This window comes from Lactuca sativa, chromosome 7, assembly GCF_002870075.4.
Source record: "Lactuca sativa cultivar Salinas chromosome 7, Lsat_Salinas_v11, whole genome shotgun sequence".
NCBI lineage: Eukaryota > Viridiplantae > Streptophyta > Magnoliopsida > Asterales > Asteraceae > Lactuca > Lactuca sativa.
In genome coordinates, this window is record NC_056629.2 from 99,140,869 (window position 1) to 99,157,802 (window position 16,934).

A 16,934-nucleotide genomic window follows, 5' to 3' on the forward strand; every position below is an offset into this window, starting at 1 on the left:
ATAAGCGCAAGGATCGTCTGTCTGAACTGAATGTACCATTGTATCATGTCGTCAAAATACTTGATATCATCTGATGTATTTTCCTTGCATCTGTGGATGATCCCCAACACATGCTCTAGGCAAGCAGTGGTGTACAGATGTTTATCAGCTAAGGCAAAAAGACATTTCTGTCCTTCATTCCTAGTGAACATGACTGAGTTTCACCTCGAGTCAATTTTGCCCATCTTAATTTGGTTCAGATCACTGGCCGAGCCAACAGGAGATATTGTTGGTTTCTTCTTGAAGATGCTTGCTATCTCCTGATCCATCAGTGCAACTTCCATGATGTAGCACACCAACATCCTCTTGAGATGGTCGATGATCGGACCATATTCAGCTTCGTTGGTCAGAAGGATGTTGTGCAGAATAATCCAATCATGGGGATTGAGGTTCAGAAGATCTGCTAAAGAAATGGCATGTTCGGTTTTGGCAGATCCCCTAAGCACCTTGAACCGAACGTTAATGAACTTCCCTTCAGTGTATGGTTTCAAAACCCGAACATTGAGAATCTTCTGAGCGCTCCAAGTTTGATATTGAGGTTGAGCAGCCTTCAGATAGAAATTAATCAAGTCCCGATCAACCTGCGGATGAGGATGAGGGAACTCTGCAACGTTGGAGAAGGGGTGAAAGATGAACGCCTTTTGGGTCAGTGGCATGTCGAACTGAGAGTCGACAATATTGGAACAGTCAAAAGAAATAACTGGTTCCAGCCACAAGATGCTTGGAGTGTCGATTGATTCCTTTATCATCCTCTCGAGAGTCCAAGCAGGAAAGAGAGTTTTCCTACTCTCGAGAAGGTCGTGGGCTTCCTTCTGTTTTCGTTCAGCTTCTTTTTCCACACGAGCACTATCATCAGCATCATTGCATCGACTTTTGTGCTTCAACAAGTCGGCAATGGTTTCTTGGTCATCTTCCTCTTCATCCCCAGTAATCTTCTTGCCTTTGTCTTTCACACCCAAACCGGAGGCTTGGCCTATCGGAGGAGGTTTAGTTGTGTGAGTTGCCTTTGAGGAATGAGGTGGTTGAGATACAGACTCCTTTTCTCCCCCTTGTTTCGGAATGGACACGAAATCGGGTAGCCCTTCAATTTTTCTTAACAGGTCTAGGGCAGAAGCGAGCTTCTCTGCAAGGGTACGCCTCACAGAATGGTTAAGAATAGGATCATGTGCTTCGAGGATGTTGGAGATGGCTGAGTGGACATCCGAAACACACGTCTTAATGACCTCCCGTTCGGACTGAAGAGTGTCAATCTGCTGTTGAGAATGGGAGAGTTGAGCACTCTTGACCTTCAGGGTAGTGGTCTTCTTTGCCAAAACATCCATCAACGAGTTCTCAGCAGCCAAATCTTCTTGGAGCTTTGAGAGACGCTCGTCAATAGTAGCATGGAAGGCTGAGTTGTCGTCGGTGAGCGATTGACGAAGTGAAGCAAAGGACTTCAACTCAGTAGAGACAGACGTGGCCAACTATTGAACAATTGGTTCCAACGTAGTCTTGGTGGCATTAGCACTCTCCTGTAAAGACTTTAACAGGGCAGATGCATCAGAAAATAGTTTATCGACTTTTTCGATCGCTGCCTGACAGGCTTTCGTTGAGGCATCGATGGCGGAGGTTGCAGAAGCGATAGAATCTTGCTGAGCCCTTGAGAAAGCATCAACAATCTTCTGAATAGCAGCTTCAGAGAGTGATGATTGAGACGTGGAAGAAGAGGCAATGAGCAAGTCGACCTTGTCATGGAGCTCCTTAAGATGTTTCTTTGTGACCGGAGCGTCATCATCATCATCGCTCTGCACCTGAAACGGACTGTAGTAGACCGAATCAAACGTCATGTTTTCCCCGCCAAGGAAAGTGTCGTCTCCGTCAGAGGCGTGACTGGGAGATGGTGGTGGTGGTGAAGCTGGTGGTACAGTGGTATGGGTAGGTTCGGGTTGGGTTGTTTCGGGTGTAGGTGTAAGGGTAGGTTCGGGTGCTTTTTGGGTTTCGGTTGTGTTTATGGTTTTGGGTGCTGGTGGAGGTTCGGTTGCATCAGTATGAACCCCCGTATCAGATACGTTGGCTCTAACATCAGTAGTGGATGTTGTGCTTGCGTCGGTGAAAATTGGTGGTGGCATTGGGATTGAAGTGTTTGGAATGTGGGTAAAGGGGTTTATGGTGGGAATGGAAGTAGGAATAGTTTTAGGAGGAGAGGGAATTGGAGAAGGAGGGATTTGAATCTTAGGGGTAGGCGATCTGGGTGGTGTGTTGCCTCGAGGAGAGTCGTCAGAATCCGAACTCTCACCCTCTGACTCGCTGGAAGAGGAAGCGATAATCAGCTTTCTCCTGGGTTGTGTTTTTCGCCTCTTATGCTGCGGAGACTGAGCAGCTTTTGAGGGTTTCCTCTTTTTAGGAGAAGGGTCTTTAGCCCCTTTCGCCACCTGTTTCCCTTTGTCATCCTTCTTGCCTCTTGGAGTAGGCTTGTCGGCGTCATGGATCGACTTCAACATCTCCGGTGTGAGATCCCTTGGACCAGAACGCTTGAATTCTTTGTAGGTTCTGATAATCCGGCTGTCAGCTGGAATGTCAGCATACATAGATTCCAGAATGGAACCATTGAAGGGAAATCTGGAAGCATTTGAGATGATGATATTCGTGGTATGAAATGTACCAATCGAAGACATCGGTGCACCGGTGACAATGGGGACGTTGTACTTGTCCATCACCCACTTCGTATTCAAGGTCCAAAACCTAGCATAAGACACCTCTGAATGCCATGAAGAAGAGGAGAGACTCTGGATGAGTTGTTGCCAAAGAACAAACCCATAATCGACATTGATGCCATTGTAGACACCATACAAGATGGACAGAAACAGTCGACTGGAACCATCAGAGCTAGAACTCCTTTCAGAAAGGCCTTTGAATAACACAGTGAACATCTCGTTCCACTGTGGCGGCAAGCACGACTTCTTGAATTTGGCGACGGAAGTAAGCACCTCCGTATAATCCATGTTGTAAAACATATTGAACAGGTGCCCCATTAGAATTGTCTCTGGATTAACCCTCGTAGGGTCAGCTTCAAACCCTAACAGGGAGCAAAATCGTTGCTTGGAGATGGACGCTTTGTGATGAGAAACGTCAAAGAAGATCCTGTCAACCACTTTGTCGTAATGAGCAGTTGCATAGATTTGCGACATGAACTCCATTGGAACTGGTTCCTCCCTGGAAAGTGCAGGAGCAATCGACGAAAACTTCAAACACTCAATAATGGGGAACATGTAGGAATCATAAGCATGAGGGGTTAGATCGATGATGAGGCATTGTTGTGGGCGAATAGGCAGTATGTGAGAAGTGGCGTGAACAGAGGATGAATCTGCCATTGCTTGAAGAAAGGGAAGAAGATGATGAACAGTTAAGGTTCAGGGATTTCTTACGCTCTAGGAATTTTACTTGCAGTAAAGAGGTAAATGGTAGAGGATGTTGCCTTTTATACTGGGGTTTAAGGAGAGAGAAAGATCTTCCCAAATCTTCGATTGAGAATGTAAGGGTTTTTCGGAGTTGACTGATGCGTGACAGTTGGGGTTGCCGATGATCACGCTTGAGAGAGAATGTCAGACCCCTAAGAACACGCCTCCCATCAAGCGCCGTTTAGATATGAAGCGTTTCAGATTCACACGCGCCTCTTCTGCGCCATTTGGAGAAGAACCGTTTCAAATTCACATACGCGTCTGCGACGTCATTTGGAGATTAGACGTTTCAAATCCGCACGTGTTCCCTTTTACGCCGTTTGAAATCAAATCGATTGGACTCCTGCCTGAGTCAGCAACTCTTCATCTTATCCCTTTAAGGTGTAACGGTATCTTTTGAACAATGCTCCCACGTGGATGAAAATTGACCACAACTTATATTTAACCACCAATCCAATGAAAAAGCCTGTAATTATTAGAACCAGAATTTTGGAAAATCAAAGATTTTCGTGCTAAGGGTGTAAAAGAAAAGAAATAAAGCAATCCTTTTTAGGAAAAATTGTGATGTCAATAAAGACATGAAACAAATGATCCCGGGCACGAATCTCTTCCTTCAAAGTCAAGAGAGACCTTAAAGTGTTAGTGTGGTTTCCCGTTGAATAACGATCAAACACTTATTAAGAAGTGTTGAAAGGCTTCTTTTAATTAAGCTTTTTAGGGTGGCTTTTGCTTTGATTCAACAATCCTAATCTTGAAATAAGATAGAAAGTGAACAAAGTAATTGTGAGACCGGTGTAGTCTGTTGAACAAGTAGGTTGGTAATCATTTGAAATTAGCTGGGAAATATAAAATCTCAACAAAAATTAAAAACTGGATCCCAAGGGAAGAAATGTTATGGGTTTTAACAATTTCATAGGAATCACACAAAATAAAAATTTGAGATTTCATGAAGATACGTCCGTCAATTCATTAGTAAAAACTAGAGGAAATTAATTGTTCACCGTCAATTCAGATTGGGTATTGAATTTTGGGTTTCACTCAGCTCGTAGTGGCACGAAACTAAGATGATAAACGCAGTTTTTGAGTAACCATAAACCTCGGTGGTAATTTCTGAGAGTCTCAGGGGTTACGTTTGTGAAACGAATTTAATGGAGAAATGCAATAGAGATGGTGTACGAAATCAAAGTACCTCTGCTGTGAAAAATAGGACCAAGCAGAAAACTCTTATCTCATGTGAGAAGAGAGTTAGGTAGCTCACGATTAGAATAAATGTGATACCCTAATTGGGAAGACAAGGTTTGTGTATACCAAGTCATTAAGGCAATTATTCAGAATCTGATGAGGCTTTGGGCACATACAGCAGCATGCTTCTAGGGACACTTAACTAATTCGATAATTTCCCCATAAACAAACACACAAATAAAATTAAAGCCAAAAAGTAAATAAAGAACAAAATATTTTTGGAGTTTTTGATATTGAAAAAAAAAATTTGGAATTTTTTTGAGAACTAATAGTAAATATAAAAAAAAATAAAAAAGTAAATAAAAAATAAGACTGAGAAAGAGAATAAAAAGATAAAAAAAACCTTGGAAAAACCGAACCCGAGCGTTCGGTTTATTTCGGTTGAGAAAAACTTTGAGAAAACCGAACCCGAGTGTTCGGTTGGTTTCGATTTTGAAAAATTTTGGAAAACCGAACCCGAGCGTTCGGTTGGTTTCGGTTTTGAAAAATTTTGGAAAATCGAACCCGAGCGTTCGGTCGGTTTCGGTTTTGAAAATTTTTGGAAAACCGAACCCGAGCGTTCGGTCTATTTCGGTTACTGAAGAAATTAGATTTTCAAAAAGGAAATACTTTTGACAATAAGATAAATAATTTTGGAACAATTGTACATGAAATTTACAACCAAGAAAACCACCTTTGATTGATGAGCAAAATGCAGATTATCCAACCAAACCCGAGCGTTCGGTTCATTTCGGTACATGAGTACAAAAAGCGAACCCGAACGTTCGGTCTATTTCGCTTCTTACTTTTGAGTTTGAGAGGTGATTTGTGGTACTGACTCTGATTCCATCATGCCTAGCCCTTGTAGAATTTTGTTAAATGATGCTTCAGGAAGGGCTTTGGTGATGACGTCAGCCAGTTGATCAGTAGTTCTAATGAAATGAATTTCAACGTTTCCATCTTCCACATGATCTTTAATGAAGTGATACCTCAGTGCTATGTGCTTAGTCTTTGAGTGTTGCACTGGGTTATGACAGATCTTAATTGCACTTTCAGAGTCACAATATAGTGGGATATTTTTCATATTGAGTCCATATTCTCGGAGTTGACTTTGGATCCAAATCACTTGAGAAGTACAGGATGCAGCTGCAATGTATTCTGCTTCAGCTGTAGACAAAGACACACATGTTTGTTTCTTTGATTTCCAGTTAACCAACTTCCCGTCAAGGAATTGGCAACCTCCAGTGGTGCTTTTTCTGTCTAGTCCACAACCTCCAAGGTCTGCATCTGGGTAGGCTTGAACGAAGAAGCCTGAGTTGGAAGGATACCATAGACCTAAAGAGGTAGTTCGCTTGAGATATCGTAGAATGTTCTTCACTGCAAGCATGTGAGGTTCGCGTGGGTTCGCCTGAAATCTAGCACAGTAACAAACAGAGAACATTATGTCAGACCTGCTAGCAGTAAGATACATCATAGAACCAATCATTTGGCGATAAAGCGAAATATAAACTGCCGGTTTATCCAAGGATGGAGTGAGCTTGGTGCTGAACGCCATTAGAACTTTGACCTTTGAATCTCCCATCATGCCAAATTTTGCTAGAAGAGTCTTTGTGTAAGCTTCCTGATTGATAAAGATGCCTTCGGGTCCCTGTCTAATATTTAAACCAAGGAAAAAGTTAATTGGACCCATTGAGCTCATTTCAAATTTAGTCTCCATCAGCTTTCTGAATTCAGCCGTTAAGTTGGGATTCGTTGAGCCAAAGATGATATCATCGATGTAAATTTGAACAATCATAAGGTGGTTACCTTCCTTCTTACGAAAGAAGGTTGGGTCAACCGGACCTTGTCTGAATTTGGACATCTTTAAAAACTTTGTCAGCATTTCATACCAGGCCCTCGGAGCTTGTTTCAGTCCATACACGGCTTTGTCCAAAATATAACAATGATTAGGATACCTTTCATTTACGAATCCAGGAGGTTGCTCCACGTACACTGTTTCTTCAAGTTCTCCGTTGAGAAATGCACACTTGACGTCCATTTGGTAGACTTCGAAGTTTTTGTATGCAGCATAGGCGAGAAATATTCTAACGGATTCCAGCCTAGCTACAGGAGCAAAAGTCTCTTCATAGTCAATTCCTTCCTCCTGACAGTATCCTTTAACTACCAGACGTGCTTTGTTTTGAATCACGTTCCCTTCCTTGTACATTTTATTCCTGAAGACCCATTTGAGACCAACAACTGAGGCGTCTGGAGGAGTTGGAATGAGTCGCCAAACTTTGTTCCTTTCGAATTCATTCGGTTCGTCTTGCATAGCTTGAACCCAATCGGAGTGATCAAGAGCAATGTTAACTGTCTTTGGTTCAACTTTTGAGACGAAGGAGTTAAACATACAGAATTCTACTTTTGAAAACAAGGAATTATGTTTTGCCTTGAGTTGTGATCGGGTTAGAAATTTTTCAGACACATTACCAACAACTTGGGAGACAGGATGATCTCTGGTCCATTTGACGAGAGGAGGGTAGTTTGGATCAAAGGTTGGATCCAATTCAGCGTTTACCATCTCTTCTAGTTCGGATTGACTTTCATAGTCGTAAGACATATCTACATTCTCCCCCTCGACAGATAAGCTTTCAGGTATTTCTTGAGTATCTTGAGCTATAGAGGTTTCTGGTGGTGCTGAGCTTTCGGGTGTTGATGCACCTTCGGGTGATGAAGCATTTTCGGTTGGTGTGGCACTTTTGGTTGGTGAAGTGCGTTCGGGAGCAGCTTGAGAACTTATCTCCCCCTTAACATGTGAGCTCGGCTGTGATGACGAATATGGATCCTCCCCCTCAACTGAAGCATTGTGTTGTGGAGGGTCGTCAGAACTTGATCCTCCTTCATTCATTCTCTTTGCAGCATCTTCAACAAGTTGCTTCAAATGATCTACCCTGTTGTCAGCTGCGCTGGCTTCAGAGAGAGTGGCCTTCTCTGGTTCATCAAATAACTCAATGAACTTTTCAAGTAGGTTTGCGATTGAGGCTGTGACTTGGCCAGTTTGAGGAAAGTTTTCTCTAGCTGTGTCTTCGTTGGCCTTTAGCTTTTTGACATAGCTATCGTCAAAAGTCACGTAATAAGTTTCTTCTATTTTCCTCGAACGCTTGTTTAATACCCTATACGCTTTAGAAGTGAGAGAATAGCCCAGAAATATCCCTTCGTCGGCTTTGACATCAAACTTGTTGCGGTGTTCTTTAGAATTGAAGATGAAACACCGTGAACCGAACACATGGAAAAACTTGACATTTGGCTTCCTGTTGTTGATGATCTCATAGGGAGTGAGAGTGAAGCGCTTATTGAGATATGACCTGTTATGTGTAAAACAAGCAGCAGAAATAGCATCAGCCCAAAATTATAAAGGTAAGGAAGCGAAACTTAGCATGGTTCGGGCCGCTTCACACAAAGATCGGTTTCGTCTTTCGACAATTCCATTTTGTTGAGGTGTGTAAGGAGCTGAGAAGTTGTGACTATTTCCTTTTTCTGCCAGGAATTTTTCGAATTCTTTATTTTTGAACTCTAGTCCATTGTCGCTCCTGATGTTGCGAACGACTTTCTTCAGCTGTACTTCAACCTGCTTGATGAACACCTTTAGCTTGTAAGTCGCTTCAGATTTAAGATTCAGAAAGAACACCCATGTAAAACGCGAAAAGTCATCAACAATAACAAGAATGTACTTGCTACCACCGATGCTTTCGATAGATGATGGACCACACAAATCAATATGAAGTAACTCTAGTGGTTCAACAACTTTAGTGTTTATTATAGATGGATGACTTTGACGACTCTGCTTCCCCATTTCACATGCAGCACACAAATGTTCTCTATCGTACTTGAGCAATGGAAGACCTCGAATATGTCCTCCAGTGACCAGTTTGTTGATATCCTTAAAGTTGAGATGAGAGAGCCTTCGATGCCACAACCAGCTTTCGTCAGATTGTGCTTTGGAAAACAGGCAGATAGCTGGGTTCCCTTTGATAGGTTTGAGGTTTAGAGGAAACATTTCACCTTTACGCTCCGATTTGAGAATAACTCTTTTCGTCTTCTTCTACATTATTTCAGAACCCTCATCGTCGAATGAAACTTTGAGACCGGTACCTCCAACGAGCTGAGATACACTGATGAGGTTATGTTGTAGTCCTTCCACGTATGCAACCTTTCTAATCGTGAAATCAACGTTTGTAATCATTCCATATCCTTTTATGGTGCCAAAGGAATTGTTCCCGAATTTGACGTTTCCACTGTTTGAAAGAGATCTATATTCCCTTAGCTCTCCCTTCCTTCATGTCATGTGATGCGAGCAGCCACTGTCAATGTACCATTCTTCGTCAAACTGCTCGTCACTGATAACCTGCAAAAATTAAGCAGATTTAGGAACCCAAAGTTTCTTGGGTCCTCATGAGCCTTTCACAGGAACAGGAATAGTAAGAGAGATGTCAACAAGATATGTTCTTTTTATTAGTGTTGTTTCATCTTTCTTTTTGATGGTGAAAACCTTAATTTTATTGGAATTCGTTGCTTTTGGTTTGGACTCTGGTTTAACTGATGAAACCTTCAGTTTTCCTTTTAGTTCAGTTGATGATTGAGGTTTTTGAGAGTGAACAGAATGGAATTTAGAACGGGGTTGAGAGGAATTAGAAGAATTTGAAGAATTAGAAGAGTTAGAATGAGAGAACTTAGACTGAGATGATTTCTTGTCCTGAGATTCTAGGTGACCCTTTTGCTTTTGATCATTAGTGGGACCGAACCTAGAATTTTGATATCTTTTGTTCTCTGAACCGAACCTTTGCTTTCGGTTGATGTTGTTCTCTGAACCGAACCTCTGCTTTCGGTTGATGTTATTTTCTGAACCGAACCTCTGCTTTCGGTTGTTATTGCTCTCTTGTGATTTAACAGGACTTTTCTCTGACTTTAAGTTCCTGTCATGATATGAGAAATAGGCATTTTGAGATTGCCAAAACTGTTTTCTTTCAGAGAGATTCTTCTTGTATCTCTGATTCCTTTGCTGTTTTTGATTTCTCATCTGCTTCGGTTGATGATGGATATTGGCTTTTGGTTTCTGTTTTCCTTTAGCTTGTTCACTCTGAACTGATGATGTTTCGCTTAAAGGAGTGACTTCTTTTGCAAGAATTCCTTTTTCTTGAGGAACATCTTTTGTACCACTAGTACTTGGCACATCGAAGCTATCAGGCTTATTCAAAGGTTCCGACACATATCTGCCTTTTCTTTTCCATGAAGTCCTTTCAGACAGACCTACCGTTTCATCAGCATTGTCGATGGGAGCTGACCAGAAGAACTCGTCGCAGCCATCAGCATTGTCTTCGTTTACAATGGTTGTGAGTTCAGCGGTCTGATGTTCGGTTACGCCTGTGACCTTATACACCTGATTTGGAGTGGTTCTTACCTTTTGGTATACTACTGCCTTTTCTGCAAGAATCGGGGACTTTTGTTGGGACAAACGAGCAAACTCCACTGAATTTTCTGAAATGAGATTCTTGTGGTTTTCAGGTTCGCTGTTGACAAATTCTGAACAATCAACTGTGTCCTCTATAGAAATTTCACTCATATTGTCGTCCTCATTAAGCTCAGATGCATTTTCAACATCAATTTTATTTTCTGAGCTCAAGTTGGCGTATAATGAGTCAAATTTTTGTATGGTTTCGGTCCTCAGTTTCAGTTTATCATTTTCATCCAAAAGGTTTTTAAGCATGTCCTTATGGTCCTTGGAATTTATGAAAGATTCGATTTTGTCTAGTCCATACATATATGTCGGATTAACATCTTCAGACGAAATAACACATTCACGGTTATATGCTTCAGCATCAATTTCATCCTCCTTAAACTCAAGGAAGGGTAAAATCTTTCGATGAATCTTTTGTCCTATTTCACAGTCCAAATGAAGCTGAGTGATATTAGTATAAAGACGGTTAGCAATCAAACAAAAAACATTTCTCTGTTTTAAAAGCTTTAAATTGTCTCTTTGCAAATAAATGTTTTCATCTTTGGTTTTGATTAACTCCGACTCCTTCAGTTCGATCCACATCCTTTGTTCCTCACTCTTTGAAGATACCCAGCTTATTTGGTCAGTTAGGTTAGAATTGGTGACCCGTGTTTGAGTTAAACTGCTGTCTAGATGAGAGATTCTTGAATTAACATTTTTTAATTCTTTTTCATATGAGCTTTGTGGTACTTTCAATGCAATAAAAACGGATTGTACCTTCTTGATTAATTTATCAAGTTCGTTGAACTGTACGCTGAGCGGTTTTGCTGTGAAGCACAAGTCCTCTCGCTCCTTTGCGTCTTCATTCCCACCATCTGTGTTGTATCCCCTCATCTGAGATACATCGGACACCATCAAGCATTTTCCACCACTACTCTCTTCTTTCGCCACATAAGCCTTTCCATGAGAAGGCTTCCTTACTTCATCATCTTCAGAGTCGGTTGACCAGACCTCCACGCCACCGAAATCATTATCCGCTACCGAACCCTGCACAGTTAAAGCATTCATAGAAGGGTTAGCAGTAGATTTCATCTTCCTGATCTCATCCAGCTTTTTCAGCAACAAAGCTTCTTCATCTTTTTCATCATCCTTTTCTTCCATTTTCTTAAGGACACAATCTTTTGCATAGTGATTCTTTCCTCCACAAAAATAGCAGCTCACTCCCGAATCTCCTTCAGCTTTCGGTTCCTTCTTTGGTTCTTCCCTGACCTTTTCAGAACTATAAGTCCCCTGCCAATTTCGATTCTTGTTGGTGGGGAATCTTTTCTTGATGAACCTTTTTGGGTTTGACACCATCATTGCATAGTCTTCAGAGGTAAGGTCATAATCCTCTAGGTTGAGGTCTTCATCTTCCATCACAGCTTTGCTTTTGGACAGAAGGGCTAATGAACCCAAGCTTGAAACCACATTTTTCTCCTGTAACACAATCTTTTCTTGAGACTTCAGAATGCCTACCAGTTTCGCCAGAGAATAAGATTTGACTTGCTCATGCGCTTTAACTGTGGACACTACAACTCTCCATTCAGATCTAAGGCCGTTTAAAAATGTGACCTTTTGTTCAATCAGCTTCCTTTCAATGTCATGTTTAATCATCTTGCTAAGAAGATGATTGAAGCGATCGAACGTTTGAGTTACAGTTTCTTCTGAACCCTGCTTAAATCACCAAACACGGACAGGAGTAAGGTTTGAATGGAATGTTCGAGATCTTCGTCCGTTGAATATAACTCTCGCAGCCTATCCCATATTTCTTTAGTAGTTGTGCATGAACTCACTAGCCTGAAAGTGTCAGATTGAAGAGCGAATCTGATTAATCTCAATGCTTTAATATTGCACTGAAATTTATCTTTTCGTCTTGAGCAATATCTTTAACATCCTTCAAAAGATCATTATACTCCTTCTGAGTCTTAATAATTCTTGAAGTTGTTAAATGAGCGAATGGTCCAGATACTATTGCTTCCCAGATGAGGTATCCATTGTCCTCAGATCCTATAACATAGTCTTCAAAGTGATGAGCCCAGACTTCATAATCCTGGGTGTAAAGGATGGGAATCTTCGTCGTTGATCCGATGCTGTTCGAGATATTAATTGGATTTGATTGTGACTCGTCCATGCTTGATCGAATAACCTGCTTAAAAGATCAGACTTGTAATGAATTAAATTAGGGCAAAACAAATAAATACCGAGTTACGTCAATTATGGGATGACGGCTCAATAAATATCAGTAAATGCGGAATAACCCTAATCGCAAGCTTTTTTCACAGAAAAGAAGTGTATGAATTACACAGCCTCCTGCTCTGATACCAATTGATAAGTTATAAAATTCTAACTTGAAGATCGTTTGGATCTTTATAACAGGTAAAATGATGAATACGAAAACTGTAAATAACACAAGTATGGATCAAAGTATGTCGAATGATTAGATCAACAATCCTTAGCAGAGCTCGATAAAGAACTTCCGCTGTAGAGGATTTAGGGTTACAAGAACGATAAAGAAATAATGCTCTGATCTATCGTAATGATCGTTTTCTCTCGTTAACCTAATATGCATGCAAGCATATATATTTATATTAAACCCTATCAAGCTCTAGGTTGGACAGGCCCAAACCGGAGTTACAAAACTGGACTAATAAGCGAGCCCAATAGGCGCAATACATAACAAAACGCTACCCAACAAAAACTTAATAAATTATTTCATTTTTCATGGTGGAAATTGGTGACTCGTCATTCACCTACCTTCAAATATTTCATAACTTTGATTAAGGCATCCCTCTTCCAAGTTATAAAATATTTTGTTGGGTCCTAGCCTTAATATTTCATATTGGGTGTTATATTAAGGAATTTAAATCAACTATCTTGAATATCTCCCAAAAGATGTCTGGTTCAGAGAATTATGATCTTCCCAAAACTCTTGAAACAAGCTTTCCTAATGAAGATGATGTCCTTGAAATCATTCTTCACTCCCTCCACCTCCTCCAATTATTCTCACTAACCCAGAAGTTCTTGAATATTTCAAGGTCACTCAAGCCCTATTGGCAAGCAAGGTCTATATGTACTCACATCTTGGAGATGAAACATGCCATTGAAAAGTTCAATGAATCACTTTCTAAGTCACATAGTGAATTTCTTTAGGACTACTATGCAAAAGACTATGACATGACCCTTAATGACCATATCTATTTGCTTGGTGTTGCTGAATCAACAATGATTTGGAGCTCTGGTAAAGCAAATTTGATTAGTAGATCAACTTCCCAAACTATAATGGACATTGAAAACTGGTAACATTGGATATCCAGAAAAGCTTTCTCTTCCGAATAGAAAGGGATCGGCCATAGTTAACTCGGTTGACCAAATGGTAAAGAGAAAGGCAAGTCTGAGATAGTCCAGTGTACCATTACCAAAGGTTCCATATGGTTCTATTTCCAAAGTAACGGGCATTGGTTGCGAAGCTGTCCTAACTACCTGAAAGATCTGAGAGAAGGTCTAGTCAAAAAGTTTGACTCTGCTTCAGGTAAGTCCACTATCTAACTCAATTAAGTTCCTATTTGGAGATTCTTAATACATTTTGATGTATGGCAGGATCAACCAAAGCGAAGGAAACTTAAACAAGAGTATGTTGAATCTGATCACGGACATGGATTTCAATCGCATGGTTCGAAGATCGGATTTTTGAGCTACTACTTAGGAGTTATGATAGATTTCTAGAAAATATGTAATTACATTGTTTTTCATTTAAAGTTACATTGTAAGGAAAAAGTTTTTTCCGCATTTTATATATAAATAAAATTTTGTTTTATTTTATTATGTCTCCTTGCAATGGCATTTATGAAAAATTGATGTTTGTATGTTTCTAGCAATAATGGAAATATGAATTCAATTCTTTCTTTTGTGGTAGTGTCTACAATTTACCAAAGAAGGAAAGATTCTCATCACCCAAGTTTGCAATTGAACCGAAACATGGAATCATGCAAGTTGTATAGTATGATGAATGAGAACTTTCAGATTTGGAAAATTAAGACTAATTCCTTGTTCACATGTATGTGTGAGTCAAGTGAAGGACTAAGGGATCGATTATAGATTCTTGTGCACTGGTCAAGTCCACCACAAATGATCAATAAGACTATTCGTCATGATTTACTAAAGTTTAGTAAATATGGTTATACTTACAAGTTTAAGTATATATCTGAAACATTGCAAAAGTTTCATTGTATGGCAGAACTAATGAGAAGAATCAAATTAGGCAGAAAGATAAAAGTTTCTCAAATATGAAAAGATGGGAGAGTAATTTAGTATCATGTTTTGTGATCATCTTAATGATTAAGAAACCATATCAAAATTGGTCCTCTAAGGACATCTTAGTGCATTCCTATGGCTAAGAACAGGAATCGTGAATTGTTGAAATGGTTAAATCAAGAAAGATGAGTTATACTTCACTCCAAAACAAGTCTTAGATTCATACTCCAAGATTGTAATTTGAGTGACGCATCTTAAAGAAGGTTTATCAACACTTGTCAAATGTAAGAATAAAATGTGTTATACTCTTGTACATTTGAAATTGGTAAGTTGTGATGTTTTGGATAAAACAAAGACCAACTAAGGCCAACTGCGTGAAGTGTTTGTCCCGATAAAGAATTCGTGCTATCTCTTGAATATTTGTCAAGAGAGTCTTATATGTCAAGAGGACAATTGGAGTCTTAAAGATCTTCAAAGGCTTCAAGATCTAATCAAGAATAAAAACCTATAGTTTATCACTAGCACACGACGTGAGGCTTATAACCTATCGTGTTGACATATATTCCTATTTATGTGCCCATTCCAGTTAAAGTTGGCTTTGCATAATAACTTGGATGTAATGGAAGGCCCTTGTGCTGCCAGGTGGCAAGAAGTTAAGACTACACAAGTTCAGTCCTTATGAGTTTGGATTTGTCACTAACCTTGTCTTGTGATTATGGTTTCGACAAATTCACATGGATAGGAACACATACACCATAAAATCTAAGTGTCATAAGGTTTCTCTCCGATTCATGAAAATGATGGTGAGGTAACGCTTTGACTAGGTGGTTTTAAGTAGATAGCAATTGTGACATTTGCATTCTCAAAGTCGTTAGTAGAGCGTGTGTGTTAACCGGCACACTAACATGGACTTGTGGAAAATGGCAAAGGTCTAAACAATTGAGACTATGATTATGACATCCCTTTTCATAGTTCTAAAATTTTTTTAGACACATATGTGTGCTATCTCAGGAAAGGTGTATGATTTTGATAAAGTTCTATCAAAGCATTTCGTATCAGAAGTCTGAACTTTGGTAAAAAAAGTCAATAAATTTTGATTTCTAGAAGTCCAGCTGATTTCTGAGTACATGTCAAACCTAGTGAGAGCATAAGTGTTATGCTAATAATCATCATGATAGTGGGAGCATGATTATTATGATAAGTGTTGCAAGTTAGCAATTTTAATTATAGAAAACAAAAGTTTCAATTGGGAAAAGTTGTTTTGCTATAATTAAGGGAGAGGAAATTTATACTTCATTTCAATTCTAAAAACTTAGATTGAGGTTTTAGTCATCTTTAGTCAAGGATATATATATATATATATATATATATATATATATATATATATATATATATATATATATATATATATATATATATAGTATCATGTCTTTATGTGAGACATCAAGAATCGTGTCCCATATGCTTCGGATATAGGGTCGATTGCATGTGCTATAATATTCATCTGTTCTAAATTTTTCCAAGTGCCTAGAGCATTAAGAGGGAAAAAGTACTAAAACTAGATTTGACTAATTTGATTCAGCAATTGTCAAGGACAATCTAAGGTCTACCAAAGATTGGTTGCTCAGGGACACTTGGAAGTATGGTGTAAATTTTGGAAAGGAGCATATTGACATATTCTGAAAAGAGGCAACTCTTGGTCAGAAGTGATAGTCAAAATAAGAATATGGAAATATTTCCATAGGTGGAGGCTATTCATTAAATCTGTGTAAAATTAGGAAACTTAACGCAAGAAGAATGTTCAAAGGCATGAAATTTGAATATGAGACTTCGGTTCCATGGAGTTGATCTCCATTGGAATACTCTATAATGTATGTTCACAAGTCTTTGTGACTTTGTGCATAATCATTACAAGAGGATCAATGCATATAAGTTTAAAATCTAACAGATTTCGGTAAATGGCAGGAATTTGGAATTCTTACATTTGAAGTAAGGAATTTGGATTGTGAAATGAGAATCATTGGAATTATGTTCAATCGATTGATTTCACAAATTAAAGATCATAGACAAACTTGGTGTGCATACTTGGTGTATAGCATAACTAATGTTTGGATAGACATAATGTGCCTATTTTGTGTATGGCATGACTAGTGTTTAGAAAAACATAGTGTACATGCTTGTAGCATGGGACAACTATTGATTTAATTCAAGTATAAAGTTGAAAATTTGAAACAGTATGCAATGAATAATGTGTAATCAAAATCGTGATAAATAAAAGGTGTTCTATTTATATTCATTAGTTCTGAGACCATATTGGATTCGATTATTTTTGTGTTTCACTTTGCATGTTTTGACTTCAAGAATAACTAGGTCGTTCTTCCTGAATGACTAAATTATTCAAACTATCTACAGTCGGTCATATGTTGGAAGTAGATATGAACCAAGACTGCCATGAAGCTGGTTTGTAGATGTCC